Raw genomic sequence first — 14,683 nt, 5'->3', positions numbered from 1 at the left:
GGTTTCACCATGTTAGCCAGGATGGTCTCGATTTCCTGACCTCGTGATTCGCCCGCCTCGGCCTCCCAAAGTGCTGGGATTACAGGCTTGAGCCACGGCGCCCGGCCGATCTTTCAGATACTTAATGGCTTTTTGTATATGCATATCTTTGATGGTCTGGGCAGTTTATGAAAGCGAACATGAAGATTTGAGCCTCTTGATTAGCATGATTTTTTCTGGGTCAAGTCAGATCACCTCGGGCCGCATGGGGAAGAGGTTTTACTTCAGCTCTTAAATCCACTTTGAAGTAATTTTTGTTCATGGTGAGAGAGAGGAGTCCAGTTTCACAGTCTAATTTTCCCACCACCATGTATAGAAGAGTATCCTTTCCTCAGTGTATGTTCTTGTTGACTTTGTCAAAGATCAGCTGGCTGTAAGTATGTGGCTTTCTGGGTTCTCTATTCTGTCCATTGATCAGAACAGTCCATTGTCTGTTTTTAACAGCAGTACCATGCTGTTTCGTTTACTATAACCCTGTAGTGTAATTTGCAGTAAGGAAATGCAGCGCTCCAGCTTTGTTCTTTTTGCTAGTATTGCTTTAGCTATTTGGGTTCTTTTTTGGTTCCATATGAACTTTTGAATAGTTTTTTTTCCAATTTTGTGAAAAATGATGTTGATATTTTGATAGGGATTGTGTTGAAGCTATAGACTGCTTTGGGCAGTATGGTCATTTTGATGGTATTAATTACAGTCTTAGGAAGATCCTTTAACAGGAAAAGAGCAGCTACTTAAAAATGTTTCAACCAACCATGCAAGGAAATTTGATGTATTTGCCAAGCCTTTTGTTTGGCACTCTTTTCTTCATTATTTCTTAACATCACAATATTTCTAGGAGTGACATATTTTGTTATTGGTGGTTTCTTTGTTTTTTGTTTTTAAACCATCTCTGACTAAGGAAGGAGTGAGGTATTGTCTCCACTTTACAGATGAGGAAAACAGGCAAATCTTTCAAGGTCATAGAGCTGGAAAGTGGTCCAGGTAGAATTCAAACCCACACCTGTTTTATTCTTCATGCCTCATTCTGTCTGTAGTAATTGTCTTTTACTGTTTCATCCTTGTACTGCTTTATCACCTAGTTGTGGATAAACAGTTCACCTCTTTGGTAGAACATCTGAAGCCGTTACTATGGGAAACTGTTTGGGAATGGCCTTTGTGATATAGCTTCCAGTTAATTTCCTGAGTAGGGGGCTGCTGGGCAGGATCCCTTCTGCCTGGATATCGTGTATGTTTGTGTTTCTTACCTTATGGAGTGGGGGTTGGGGAAGAGTGGCTGGGAAATAGTGCACACCCTGGCTCCAGGATGCTGGCTAGGGTTTGTTTTCCTTCTTCATTCCTGCCAGCCCTGTTAGTTAGGGGCTGGGTTCTCTGTCCACCCTTACTGGTTCCAATCACCTTGCACAGCTTTCTCTCTCTCTCTCTGCCCTATACGTTTGTTTGCCTCTTCTGCTCCTCTGATCAGACCATCCCTTTCCACCTTAAGCCAACCTGAATCCCTCCTCCAGCTGGTCTGTGTGCTCTTATATTGCATCCTGCTGGATACCAGCCTTCTCAGACTCTGATGAGGATTTTAACACGCTTCTGTAAGCTTAAGCCAAAAAGGAGGGAGAGTACAAATCAGACCAGAAAAAGCGAGGTGATTGACCACAATAGGAGAGAAAGGTTTCAACAGTGGATGGATTCTGACAGCTAAAATTCAGTCTTTTGAAGTGCTGGAATTTCCATCTTGACAACTTATTTCTTGGCAAACATCTCTCTTCACAGTGATTACAGCTGTTCCATTCAGAATTATTTCAGTTCTTCAAAGCAAGGAGAGTGTTTAAAGAGTTGCTTACAAATTGTATTTTTATTGGTGATGGTCACTCCTGTGTAGCACCCAAGGAGGAGACACTAACTGCATCCATTCTGGCTTGTGATGTTGTCTATCAGATCATTTCTGCAGGTTAGGTACCAGCGTAAAGTTGGAAAGGGTAGTGCTGCAATTGACAACTGAGGTAGGACCTCAGGCATTGTCTGTACTCTGATGGGATTATCGGCTCACTAATGACTATTCACATTCTGTTAGGGAAAAATTATTTATATAAAATGTTCATATTCATCATCAAAAAATGAAAAAAGGAGATAAGCAGATATGATTTAATGCCAGCAGAGTATTACATTATGTGAATATACTGTAAGCATTGGGCCAAGTGTATTGATTTACAGTGGAAGATAGCCTTTCCAGGCTCTAAAATATTCATAGCTACTCCCTATGGCTCTCCATTTCTTGTAAAAGTACCAAAATAAGGATTCTTGATTGGAGTAGAATCCAAATATAGGTAACTGCCCAGTGTTTTGGATTATTTCAGAGGTAATAGAAACGAACAGACTGAGTATCACTAGTATCTAGCTAGTGGATCAAAGAGAATGCCCCTGTATGACAGATTTGGTATTTTTGCAATGAAATTACTATGTCAATTGTCTGGCTTTTATTTTTCTCAAGACCCTTCTTTTTTTTTCTCAAGACCCTTGTTTTTTTTTTGAGACAGAGTTTTGCTCGTTGCCCAGGCTGGAGTAGTGCAATGGTGTGATCTCGGCTCACCACAACCTCAGCCTCCCGGGTTCAAGCGTTTCTCCTGCCTCGGCCTCCCGAGTAGCTTGGATTACAGGCATTGCCACCATGCCTGGCTAATTTTGTATTTTTAGTAGAGATGGGGTTTCTCCATGTTCGTCAGGCTGGTCTCGAACTCCAGACCTCAGGTGATCTGCCCACCTCGGCCTCCCAAAGTGCTGGGATTATAGTCATGAGCCACTGCGCCCGGCCTGCCCCTCTTCTTATATTATTAAAGTAACTTACTTTATATTCCTTTTGCTACTGTTTTTGTGATGGAAAACTAACTTTCTAATGCAGTGTTGCTCAAGCTTTAATGTGCATCCAAATTGTCTGGGGAATCCTGTTAAGTGTAGATTTTTTTTAGGAGGTCTGTATGTAGAAACACAGATTCTTATTCTTAGATAATGCTGACTAATAGTGCTGGTTATCATCACCCTTTGAATATCTCATCATCCTAAGAAATATCTGATAAGAAATATAATAAGAAATATATTTCTTAGGATGAGTTATTTCTATACAAAACTAACATTTCTGAAAATCAGCATGAAATCAGAGCATGAAATTTTCTGACCTTATCCTCAGATGCAGGAGTGCCATGAAAAAAAATTGACTAATGAAGTAATTGGATTATAAATATTATGCATCAAAAATCTCAAAGGATCCATTAAAAAATTTATGGTAAAGTTAAAAAAAAAAAAGCAGTAGAGTCTAGTTTGTGTGAAAATCTCACTTCTATTTATTTGAGCTGACCTTGAGATATGCCATTACTAGCAATATCAAATGAGGTTTTGTTTTGCTTTTTAATGTGTCTTTGGCATATCCTGGAATCAGGATATGTGTGTCCTTGGCTTAGGTACTATGGGTGTAATGATATTTTTATATGTCTAATCTGTAATCGTTTTTGGAGTACAACACAGTTATTCAGGTTGTGGCTGATGGAAACCACAGGAGTCTGGGGACACACTTAAGAGCTGTGTGAGACTCACCCTGTCCCCCCAGCCCACATCCACATGTCTTACCACACAAAAAGTGACCATTGCTCAGCTCCTTATACACACCAAACTCTAGCATTCAGGCTTTCCAGTATGTACTTTCTTTTCCTTGGAATGTTCTTCCTTCTGCTCTTCTCAAAGATGGCCATTTCTCATTTTTTGTGATCTCAATTTATTCCCATGTCTTTAGGGAGACATTCTCATTCTCCATCCAAAAGAGCTCCCCTCCATCTGCTAACACCGTCTCTTTGACACTCTAATTTCCTTCAAAACACATCATAGTGCATCACTATTATTTGTTGATTGGTGTGTATCTCTCTGCTTTTCAATGAAACAAGCTCTGTGAGGCTCATTGGTACCCATCTTGTTCAGTACTGTGTATCCAGCACCTAGCAGAGGGTCTGGCAGATAAGAAACACCCAATAGGATTTGTGGAATTAATGAGGTATATAGAACTTTATTAGCACCAATCCACAGACATATATTACTAGCTTGCTTTACAACCACAGGGTCATGAAGAAAGAAGTTGCTATTTGAGTGGTGTTTATTAGACATATTTACAAGTTAAAAGTTAAAAGTGAATCCTTAGTGAAGTAGTTAAATCAGTAATAAATTACAGAGCATGTTGTATTAGGTCACAGACCTTTAGAAACCTAAGCAGTAACATGGAAGAACTGCTCTATGCATTTCTATAATGACTTTAGCAGAAGCTGTGGGTGGAAGAAAGAATTGGACTCACTTTGAACCCAGAGTTCCTCTTTATTAGCCAGGTATAAGCAAGTCCTTTTTTGAGCCCCAATATTCTTGTCCATAAAAGGCAGTTAAGTTTGTCTGAAGGATGATGTAGGTGTGACATGACATACACTTAAGCCCTGCCCTAATCATGTAAATGAATGTGCACAGTCCTGTTGTTTTGAAATTAAAGTGGGAGCCCATGAAGCTAGATGGGTGGGAGTTCCATAGCCAATCATGTTATTTCCAGAAGTTTGTTATGGCCTCAGAGTGTGTTGTCGAGGAATTTATGTAATGTTAGTGACTTGTAAAGAGCCATCCACATTTATGGTCCTATCATTACTATTATTGTTACATGCTTGAAAAAAAAATCCACATTCTATTAATAAGAGAAATCTGATAAGACTGAGCATTAGCTTTTTACCTTTTTAATTTAGATAGATTTAGTGGAAACATAAACTTAACTGACTGAATAATAAGATCTATAGTAAAGTCAAAACAGCTTATCAAATCTTGGATGAGGCTAATCTTAAAAACGGGTTGCTGAAAATGGCTCTTCACCAAGCAGTAGAAAGTACGTTTGTCCCATTTCTGATTGACTTTGACCTCTGCTTTCCAACTTTGCCCCAAAGAAAGTTAGTCACGACTTTGCCACAAAGAAAGTTAGTCATGATGATGAACTTCTTAGGCGGAAGCAGCCATAAAGTGGAAGATCCCTAAAGGCAACCAGCTAGTTACTTAGGTTTCTACTCAGCCAGGCTAGATTTAATCCAGGCTCAGAGTCAGAGAATCACGCAATTCTAATGCTGGAAGGAACTAACATTTCCTTTTTTAACTACAAAGTCTAATTTAAAGCTTTCTAAGTTTCTAATTTAAAGTTTTCCAGTTTTCTAAGGAAACCAAAGAAATTAGTTTTATTATATTTCTTGACCTATTCGATATCAGATTATAAAATTTCTGAAGGTACCATTTTTCCTGCCAAGCCTTGATATATGTTTGGTAGTATTACCATGGCACCATTGGCCTTCTAACCAACAAGAAAGAGAGAGAGTAATTCTGTGTTTATATGAGTGTCACAGCTCTTTAACAGACAATCCCAGAAGACATCTAGAGATTCCTGTGATAAAATTTTCTATTTGGGCCTCTATTTCTCTACTTCCACTTCTCTCACTCTTCCCCTACTTCTGAGTCTAAATAGGATACAGGTGGACATAGTATGGTTATTGATTAGATGCTAATTTTGTTAGTTTTGCCTGAAACTGCCGCTTTACAAATTAACATTTGAGGACTGGAAACACAAAGGTGATAGGAAATTCAGAAAACCATGGCTCACCTTGTACCAGTTATTTAGAATGTAAAATAATGTTCACTGTGGTCATTGGGTGCAGCTGGTATAATTAGGGGCAGCTGGCAGATGCTACAAACTATTTATTCTGAGTAAATAAAGAAAATATTCATAAGCCAATGGGAAGACTACATCTCAAGTCATTAGTTTGTAAGGAAGTGCTGATTGCTCCTAATTTAGGTGATAACATCTGTCAGTCAAGTGAATATGTAATCAGTCCTAGCTTTGGTAAGAGGAGGACATATTTTCTTTATTACTACTTACACATTTCAAGTTTTAAACAAGGTGTTCAACATAGAATGAACATTATAGACAAACCCATAGTTGTAGGAATCCTACTCAGAAGAACTACCACCAGCACAGCCTTTAAACACTTTATAATTGAGCTTAAATCTGAAGCTTGAAGTATTATATTTATGTGCCTATTCCTAATGCTGGGTGTTTTCCAACTCAAGGGAAAACATTTGAGTCACACATGATATGTCAAAAAGCAAAAATGGGAATTTGAGAATGCTTGTCTAGAAAACTGAAACCAAAATAACACTAGAAATTTCAAATATTTAGAATCCTAACAAATGCAGCTCAGTTGATGAACATGCAGTCTTTGTAATCAATGCTTTAAGAAGCCCACCGTAAGATATCTTCAATATTAACCCAGACTTAATTATTAACATCCTAATCACATATCCAAGTTAAGAAAAAAAATTCATTTTTCTACTAGAATCACACAGGTTCAACATCCAATGAATCTAAGGAAGTTCTTGAGATGTTAAGGAAGGTAGAGACCAGTTCTTTCCAAGCCTTACATTAAACTGTGGTCAGTCTTCTCTCTTCCAGAATTTTTTATTTTGACCCTTTGTTCATCTTGAAGAATCTTCTCTGAACACCAAGTTGTCTGTGGTGCCTGGCACTGGATCAGACCATTGCTGACAATAGGAGGATTACTTCATTATTCCTCTAGGCAGCCTTGATTGTGATCAGTTACCAGAAGAGGAGACAGGAGAAGGAAAAGAGAGACAATGATTGTTTGCAGTTCGTCTGCTGATTGGCTTCTTCCCCACTAAGGACTTTACCTGTCCCTTGAACTTACCTATTTAAACAATTTTAGTGTCTGCCTTTTCTCCCTAGGCTACTAACCCTGATACCCTATAAGTGTTCCTATGAAGCTTCATTTCCATTGTTTCTGACCTCTTCTCATGTTTGCCAACTAAATTATAATTTTTGCCTTCTAAGTTGGCTTTGAAGTCACACAGATGCCAGTTTGAACCGAGAACTCCATTTCTTACAAGTTATGCGAACTTGGGCAAGTTATTTAACGCAGTATGTGCTGCATTTCTTTATCTGCAAGTGGGGGATGGTACACACACCTAGTGAAGTTGGTGTGAAGAGTAAAGGAGAACTCAGCATCAAGTTCTTAGTGCAGTTTCTGAAAAGTCTCAAGAAACACTGGACTCTGGTACAAGCTTAATAAATCACATTCATTAGGTACTTTCAGATTATTTTAAATGACTTGTTAGCCTTAAGGTGATTCTCTTATCGTCAACCAGTTATATATCCACATAATAAATGAATATCCTAGGTTCTATTTCATAGGTCTGTTAGTGATATACATAAAAAGGAAAGTACTCACATTTTAGCCTGGAATATAAGGCCCTTCACAGTTCCTCTTCCACCTTATGTCCCACATCATCACTTTTTTTCCTGGAGACAGGGCCTTGCTCTGGCACCCAGGCTGGAGTGCAGTGGTATGATCACAACTCACTGCAGCCTTGAACTCCCGGGCTCAATCTTCCCACCTCAGCCTCCTGAGTAGTTGAGACTATGAGCCTGCATAACCAGGCCAGCTAATTTTAAAATATTTTGTAGAGATGAGGCCTTGCTATGTTGTCCAGACTGGTCTCGAATTCCTGGCCTCAAGTGATCCTCCTACCTCAACTCCCAAAGTGCTGGGATTACAGGCATGAGCTACCACACCCAGCTCATATCATCCCTTTTAAACACTGTAAACACATCTGCCAAATATCTTCATTCTCTGGACAAACACTCTCTAACCTTTATTTCATGTTGTTCCTTCATTCGGTAATGTTTTATTTCCCAATCTCCACTCTTCTCTATCCTGCCACAATACATGTCCCCCCAGAGGCCTTGTGTTCTTACAGCCTGAAATGATCCCACTATCAGCTGACTTAGCATAATTTTAAAAAGTCATTTTCTCATGACTGATCACATTCTTCCATGTGTCATAGTGACTCCTGAGGGTAGGAAGTGTTTTAATACTTCTATCCCTCCCAACCCGTACTTAAAATGGTGCCTGGCAACTTGTAGGGTTCAGTGATGGAGTATTCAAGGAAGGACCATTTCTTGGGGATCAGAAACAAATATCAATTATGCAGTCCGATATGTTCTCTCATCATTTCAAGCATTTATGTTCATATATTCCTACTCCACTAATAGAGGTCTTCCCTGAGCACCACACCTAATGAAACATTGTCATTCCTGAGCCATTTGCTTTTATTTTTGTATACAACACTATAACATTGTAATAGATCCTCAGAGTTATTTGTTAATTTCTGTCTCCTGCTAGAATGTAGGTTTCATGAGCATGAGTTCACCTTTTTAATGACAGTAAGCCTTAGCAAGAACTCTGAGTATTTGTTGAGCAAATGAATGGATACATGAAATCATCACAGGATCTACTGCGTTAAAGTGTTATGGATATTATTATTCTACTTTTCTAAATGTATGTAAACATACTTTCTAGTAATTGTCATTTTGGATGTTTAGATATTATATTTTTAGAGAAGCTTTAAGTAATAGACATTTAATCAGTGCCTGCCTAAGAAACTATGAGGTGAGTTGTTTCTATAAATGGTAGTCAGATCACTCTAGTTTAATTTGGTGAATTTAACTTTTTCGTTCATATCTTAATTTTCTTCTTTGGACACACAAAGAGATTATATTGGTAAATAATGACTTCCCTTGAGCCTAGGATTTTGCTCTTCAAACAGATTTGGGACTTAAATGAAGGGTTAAGCAGGATGAGAAGGTCCATGCCTTTTCTTCCCTTCTTCCCTGTCCTCTCAGGCTCCCTTGACACCTGTGACACCCCTGCCCCTGCAAGCCTCATCTTCCCAAAGCCTGTCACCTTACCTCTTCTCATTTGCCCAAGTGCAATGTCAGTGTTAAGTAAGCCATAGTTCACAGCTTTTATTAATATATAGCGTAACATTTGTAAGGAAATGCAACAGGCTTTCGCTATGCTTTCACAGTAGGATGAGTCTGTCCTTGAGGTTTGAGGTTTATTTGCCTAACACGTGGCATGCAGGAACTTCAATAAATATTTGTTGGAGAAATGAATGATCCATTCACAGACTCATTAGGCCCTGATTGTGTCTGTGGGTCACAACAGAACACTCTTCTTACCAGATCTTATCTGACTTGATTTGCTCTGTGACACTTAACTACCTCTCTTTTCTCTAACCCTGTCCCATGACACTCCTTAGTTTTCTTCTTTCCTCTTGACTGTGTCTTCTTAATCTTCTTTGCTTCTCTTCCACCTTCTCTGTAAGTGGTGATGCTCCCTGCCCTTCCCATTAGGTTCTATATTGACCTTCAGATGTTCCCCTTGGGTGACCTCATTCATGTCCATGACTTCAACCACCACCACCCAGACATGGATGACTTCCAAATAGATATCCTTAGCCCTGATATTTCTATGTCCCACACGCTGTAGATTTCTTTCCATCTCTGGGAATAAGTCCTATATTGCTATTAACTATCTCTACTAGTAAACACTAAAATGCCTTTTTTTTTTTTTAAAGACAGTCTTGCTCTACTGCCTAGGCTAGAGTACAGTGGTTTGATTCCAGCTCACTGCAACCTCCACATCCTGGGTTCAAGTGATCTTCCTGCCTCAGCCTCCCAAGTAGCTGGGATTAAGCCACACATGACCATGCTTGGCTAATTTTTTTGTATTTTTTGAATTTTTGTATTTTGGGGGATTTCACGACGTTGGCCAGACTGGTCTTGAACTCCTGACCTCAAGTGATCCATCTACCTCAGCCTCCCAAAGTGCTGGGTTTACAGGCATGAGCCAATGCACTTAGCCTCTAAAATGCCATTTCTGACTCCCCATCAAACTAACACTGACCACCCACAAATCATCCCTTACCCTCTCCTTTGCCTCTCTCCCCATATTAAATCAGCTGTCAAGACCTCTCTGTTCTATCTCTTCTGTTGATTTCAATAAATATATGGAATAATTACTGTATGTTGGGTTACCATCTTTCAGAGTCATCCATCTCTCTGTCTCTTCTACCTTAAGCATCTTCTCTTAAGGAAAACTGCAATTACCTGGCCTCTGTCTCTGTCAGGTTACTCACACCCCTCCCATCTGCCCTTTACATTGCCACTGCCAAGTGGGCTTTCTACAAATTTAATCTCAGCATGCTCCTTCTCCCTTACTTAAAACCCTTCATGGCTTCCTGTATTTTCAGGATGAAGTTCAAACTAGCCCCATTCGAGCATAAAAGTCATTCAAGATACAACCTTATCTTAATTCTCCACCCTCATTTCTGACTCCTATAGCCCAGGAGTCCAAGTCCTTCAAACTGCACCCCACCCCACTGAATGGTTGTGCCCAGCTTTCCTCCTGCAGAAGCACCTCTTCACCCATTCTTCTCTGGCCATTCTGCCATGCCTTAAAAACTGGCCATTTCAGCAAGAGAATTTCTGTCCTTCTATTTTTTTCCCCTATCCTCTTCATACCACTCTGAATATTTAGAGTGCATAATAGATTTTTGTCTACTTGTCTATCTCACTAGACGACGCGCAATTTGAGGTTTGTGTCACGAGCATCTAGAACTGTCTAGACCAGTGTTTCTTAAAGTAGGGTCCCCAGGTCCTCCTGGTGATGACAGGATCATTTGGTTTTTGTTAATATTCATACTTGGGCCCTCCTCACCCCCACAGGACCTAGAGGATAGGAGTTTTTGTTTTTTTCTTTAGTTTTTAAATTTTTTATTTTATTTTATTTTATTTTTTTTAGTTTCTCCACTTTGCAAGAGAAATTTTTTTTTAAATTAGGTGACATTTATGAATATTATAGATATTGAGTAAATGTTTTTGAATAAACAAGTAAACCAGCTGGAGCCCTCATTCATGTTTTTTTTTAAGGAAAAATGGTTGTTTCATTCATTAGTACTTAAACCAGCCAAAGTAGTACTGATGTCATAATGCAGCAAACACAAGACCTCTTTCCACAAATATTAGCATAATCAACAAAATAGGGGCTATAGTAAAACAGAGCCAAAAAGGGCTGAGGAAATCAATGAAGTATGTTACAGCTTAACCCTTCACCCTTCGCCTCAATAGCGTTTTTATTTTATTTTATTTTGACATGAAGTCTGGCTCGGTCATCTAGGCTGGATTGCTGTGGCACCATCTGGGCTCAGCCTCCCGAGTAGCTGGGATTACAAGCACCTGCCACCACGCCCGGCTAATGTTTGTATTTTAGTAGAGACAGGGTTTCACCATGTTGGCCAGACTGGTCTCGAACTCCTAACCTGAGGTGATCTGCCTCCCTTGGCCTCCCAAAGTGCTGGGATTACAGGCATGAGCCACCGCGCCTGGCCTCAGTAGTTTTTTAAAAAATAAGCAAAGCCTCCCAATCCCAAACAATAGGAATATATTTTCATCACACCAATTTGTACTTTTATTTCTTACTTTTTTTTTTTTTTTTTTTAGGCGGAGTCTCGCTCTGTCGCCCGGGCTGGAGTACTGTGGCCGGATCTCAGCTCACTGCAAGCTCCGCCTGCCGGGTTCACGCCATTCTCCTGCCTCAGCCTCCCGAGTAGCTGGGACTACAGGCGCCTGCCACCTCGCCCGGCTAGTTTTTTGTATTTTTTAGTAGAGATGGGGTTTCACTGTGTTAGCCAGGATGGTCTCCATCTCCTGACCTCGTGATCCGCCCGTCTCGGCCTCCCAAAGTGCTGGGATTACAGGCTTGAGCCACCGCGCCCGGCCCTTTTTTTCTTATTCTTGAGGTTAGATTCTAAACCGTAAAGATACCCAAACTAGTATTAGATCTAGTTATCTATAGCCAGAGACAGCTAGTATCAAGTTGTCTTTAGCAGCTAAGGTTATTAAAATGCCTTTTCTCCAGGAAGATCCAATAGGAAAAAGAAAGAAAGAAAGAAAGAAACCAACCTCTCTGATTAGGCTCCAACCATACTCCACCCTCCATTAAATTGACTGGATAGGCATAATGGAAACCGGAACACGTGGTTTCCAAACAAGAAAAATCCTATCAGGGAGGGGAGGAGGGGAGAGGAAGGTTCAGCCAGTGCCCAGACTGAAATTGAGTAATTTCAATTTCACTCATCTTCACATATCTTCAGGTTGCATGTTCGTGGAGTAGTTTAGGAATAAATCCATGGTTTGTGGACTACTACAATACCTAGTTGTCTACTGTATTATTACATTAAGGCCTTCCCCAGCAGCTTCCAAGGCAGCCTCCAAGTCACTGGCAGAATTTGGGTGGAACTGCAAGCAGGACTGCAGAGATTCCTCTCCACAGTTATAGAAGGGACTGTTCTAGGCCTGATTGTTCCAGAACTGGGTGCACCAGGTCTGAGCATTCCAGAAGGACTGGATGTTCTGGGTCTGGTTGCTCCAGGATGAATTGTTCTAGGTCTGGTTGCTCCACATTGGAAGGTTCCCATTTGGGTTTACCAGGCATCCCTGGTGGCAGGAAGAGTGGAGGCTGGGGTAGGTAGGTACTAAGGCCTTCTGAGTCACACTATTGCTATTCTTTGGCCAGTTGTTTTTCTGCCACGTCTTAGATTTCATTCTCTGGTTCTGGAAGCAGGTCTTCACCTGTTTGTAGCTAAGGTTCAGGATGTTGGAAAGTTCTTGCATCTGCTGAAGGCTGAGGTATTTTTGTCTCTGAAATCTATCATTGAGTACACACAACTGGGCGGAAGAGAACACAGTTCTGGTCTTCTGTTTCTTGACCAGAACCTTGTCTTCCTTTTTTGTGGCACTATTCTCTGCAGAAGTGGATTGTTTGCCTTTGGGATTGGTGGAAGAATCAGGGCTGTCCTGAATAAACAGATCCATGGAGGAAGAAAGAGGAGAGACAGTCTCTGTGTGAGGCATCTCAGCAGAAGACATTTGCAAGGATGGATGGTTTTCTTCAGACCCACAAACCACAGGTGTAGGTGAGCAGTCTTTACAGTCGGATGCTTGGGAGCAAGGCAGGCTTTATGGACAAGCTGTATTCACACTCATGTCATTATTGGAGAAGAGTAGGAAAAATTTAAGAGGTGGACTGGAAAAAAGGCTAAGATGGCTTTAAGACTTTTTCCTGGAAGATCTTAGAGAAATATGACCTCTAGGAGAGAAAGTATTAAGAAGTTGGGATGAAGTGAGTCGCCTTCACAATAACAGGAGGCAACCAGCTCAGTCCAGGAAAAATCCATTCATGTTTTTAAGTTCACATATACTGTATTAACTTGGATTTTTTACTGTTAATTCTAAAAATACTCCTGTTTATAAAAGAGGCTGTTTAGTTTTGTAGAGAAAAGTCTGCCTATTTGTCTTAATGTGAACTTGAGGATTTGGAGATTCTGTGGCCAATTTTGATCAATATAAACAGATAATTTGAATAGTTCAGATTAAAAAAATAATCCACACAACTCTGGATTTCAGCATCCCAAACTCTTCTAGCCCTTCTGGTGACACCTGAAAGGTGTCCGGCCTGTCTGTAACTCAGTTTCCCTCAGTGTAAATATCATACTGCAAAGCAACAGGGATTGGAACATCAACGCAACAGATATTTCCTAAGTACTTCATTATTTTCAGTTCAATGTCCAAGGTGCAGACCTTACATATAGTACAGTCATTGATAATTTAGGAAGCTTCCTTAACTATAAAAAATTCTCTTATATTCAAATAAACTAGTGCAGCCAGAGCTTCTATATAGAAGTGGGAGTTAGAGTGAGTATCTAATGATCTTTATGTGTGTTAAACTTCCATAATGTTTCCTTGAAAAAAATGTGTACTTACCTATATTTATATGCATTTAAATGCTTAAATACAGACCCATGAACAGATATAAATTTGCTGTCTTTGATATCCTAAAATGACTGATGGTCATGTGCATAAAAACTAGTCTGAGAACCCTGGAGCCTGCTAGACAGGTTGAGCTTCTGAGTAAGCACTGCAGCTATTGCAGTGCTCAGCCCACATGATATGTTTTGCTTAAAGGGAACTATCCAATACCCGGCCGGATGGATGATGGTGAACACTTTGGTTTAATACTGCTTATTACTATGTCACTTTAATCTGCCTAAAATTGTTCACAGAACATTGTCCTTATATTTTTCTGGGAAGTTACTTTTCCTTGGGCTACTGTGTTGGTTCTGCTTTAGCATCCTTGGTTCAGTCATTTTTAATACTTGGTCATTCAAGCTTAATTAAATGAGAATAATTACGGCCAAAATGCCCAGGAAGTATAGGATGGCTTTTTGGTTTTGTTTCCCTGCTATCTTATGGTACTGACAGAGCTCCCACAGATCAGGCAGCTCAATAGAGGAGGGAGGCTCTACAAATGTCACTTTAAATATATTTACATTTTAGAGGAATTGGCTTGCTAGTTCTAGTCCATGTTAATAATCACCACAGAATCCCACATACTGTTAGTAGCAACAGAACTTGGTGCCTTACATTCAGAGAAGTTTTAATTGAAATTTAGGGTATTAAAATTGTGTTGGGTGGCCAGGTACAGTGGCTTATGCCTGTAATCCCAGCACTTTGGGAGGCCGAGGTGGACAGATCACAAGGTCAAGAGATTGAGACCATCCTGGTCAACATGGTGAAACCCCATCTCTACTAAAAATACAAAAATTAGCTGGGCGTGGTGGCTCATGCCTGTAGACCCAGCTACTCAGGAGGCTGAGGCAGAATTGCTTGAACCTGGGAGGC

General features: G+C 40.1%; 1 protein-coding gene and 1 pseudogene across 4 annotated transcripts in view; one reads left to right on the top strand and one right to left on the bottom strand.

Moving 5' to 3' along the window:
• ELOVL6 (ELOVL fatty acid elongase 6) overlaps positions 1 to 14,683 on the top strand; it is a 163,051-nt gene that overhangs the window by 75,176 nt on the left and 73,192 nt on the right. The gene's annotated exons all lie outside the window — the stretch shown is intronic.
• On the bottom strand, positions 12,083 to 12,988 carry LOC105514420 (annotated as a pseudogene).

The sequence above is a fragment of the Colobus angolensis genome, unplaced genomic scaffold, assembly GCF_000951035.1.
Source record: "Colobus angolensis palliatus isolate OR3802 unplaced genomic scaffold, Cang.pa_1.0 Scaffold244, whole genome shotgun sequence".
Taxonomy (NCBI): domain Eukaryota; kingdom Metazoa; phylum Chordata; class Mammalia; order Primates; family Cercopithecidae; genus Colobus; species Colobus angolensis.
Note: the sequence above shows the minus strand (reverse complement) of the source record. Positions and strands in the feature narration are given on the sequence as shown.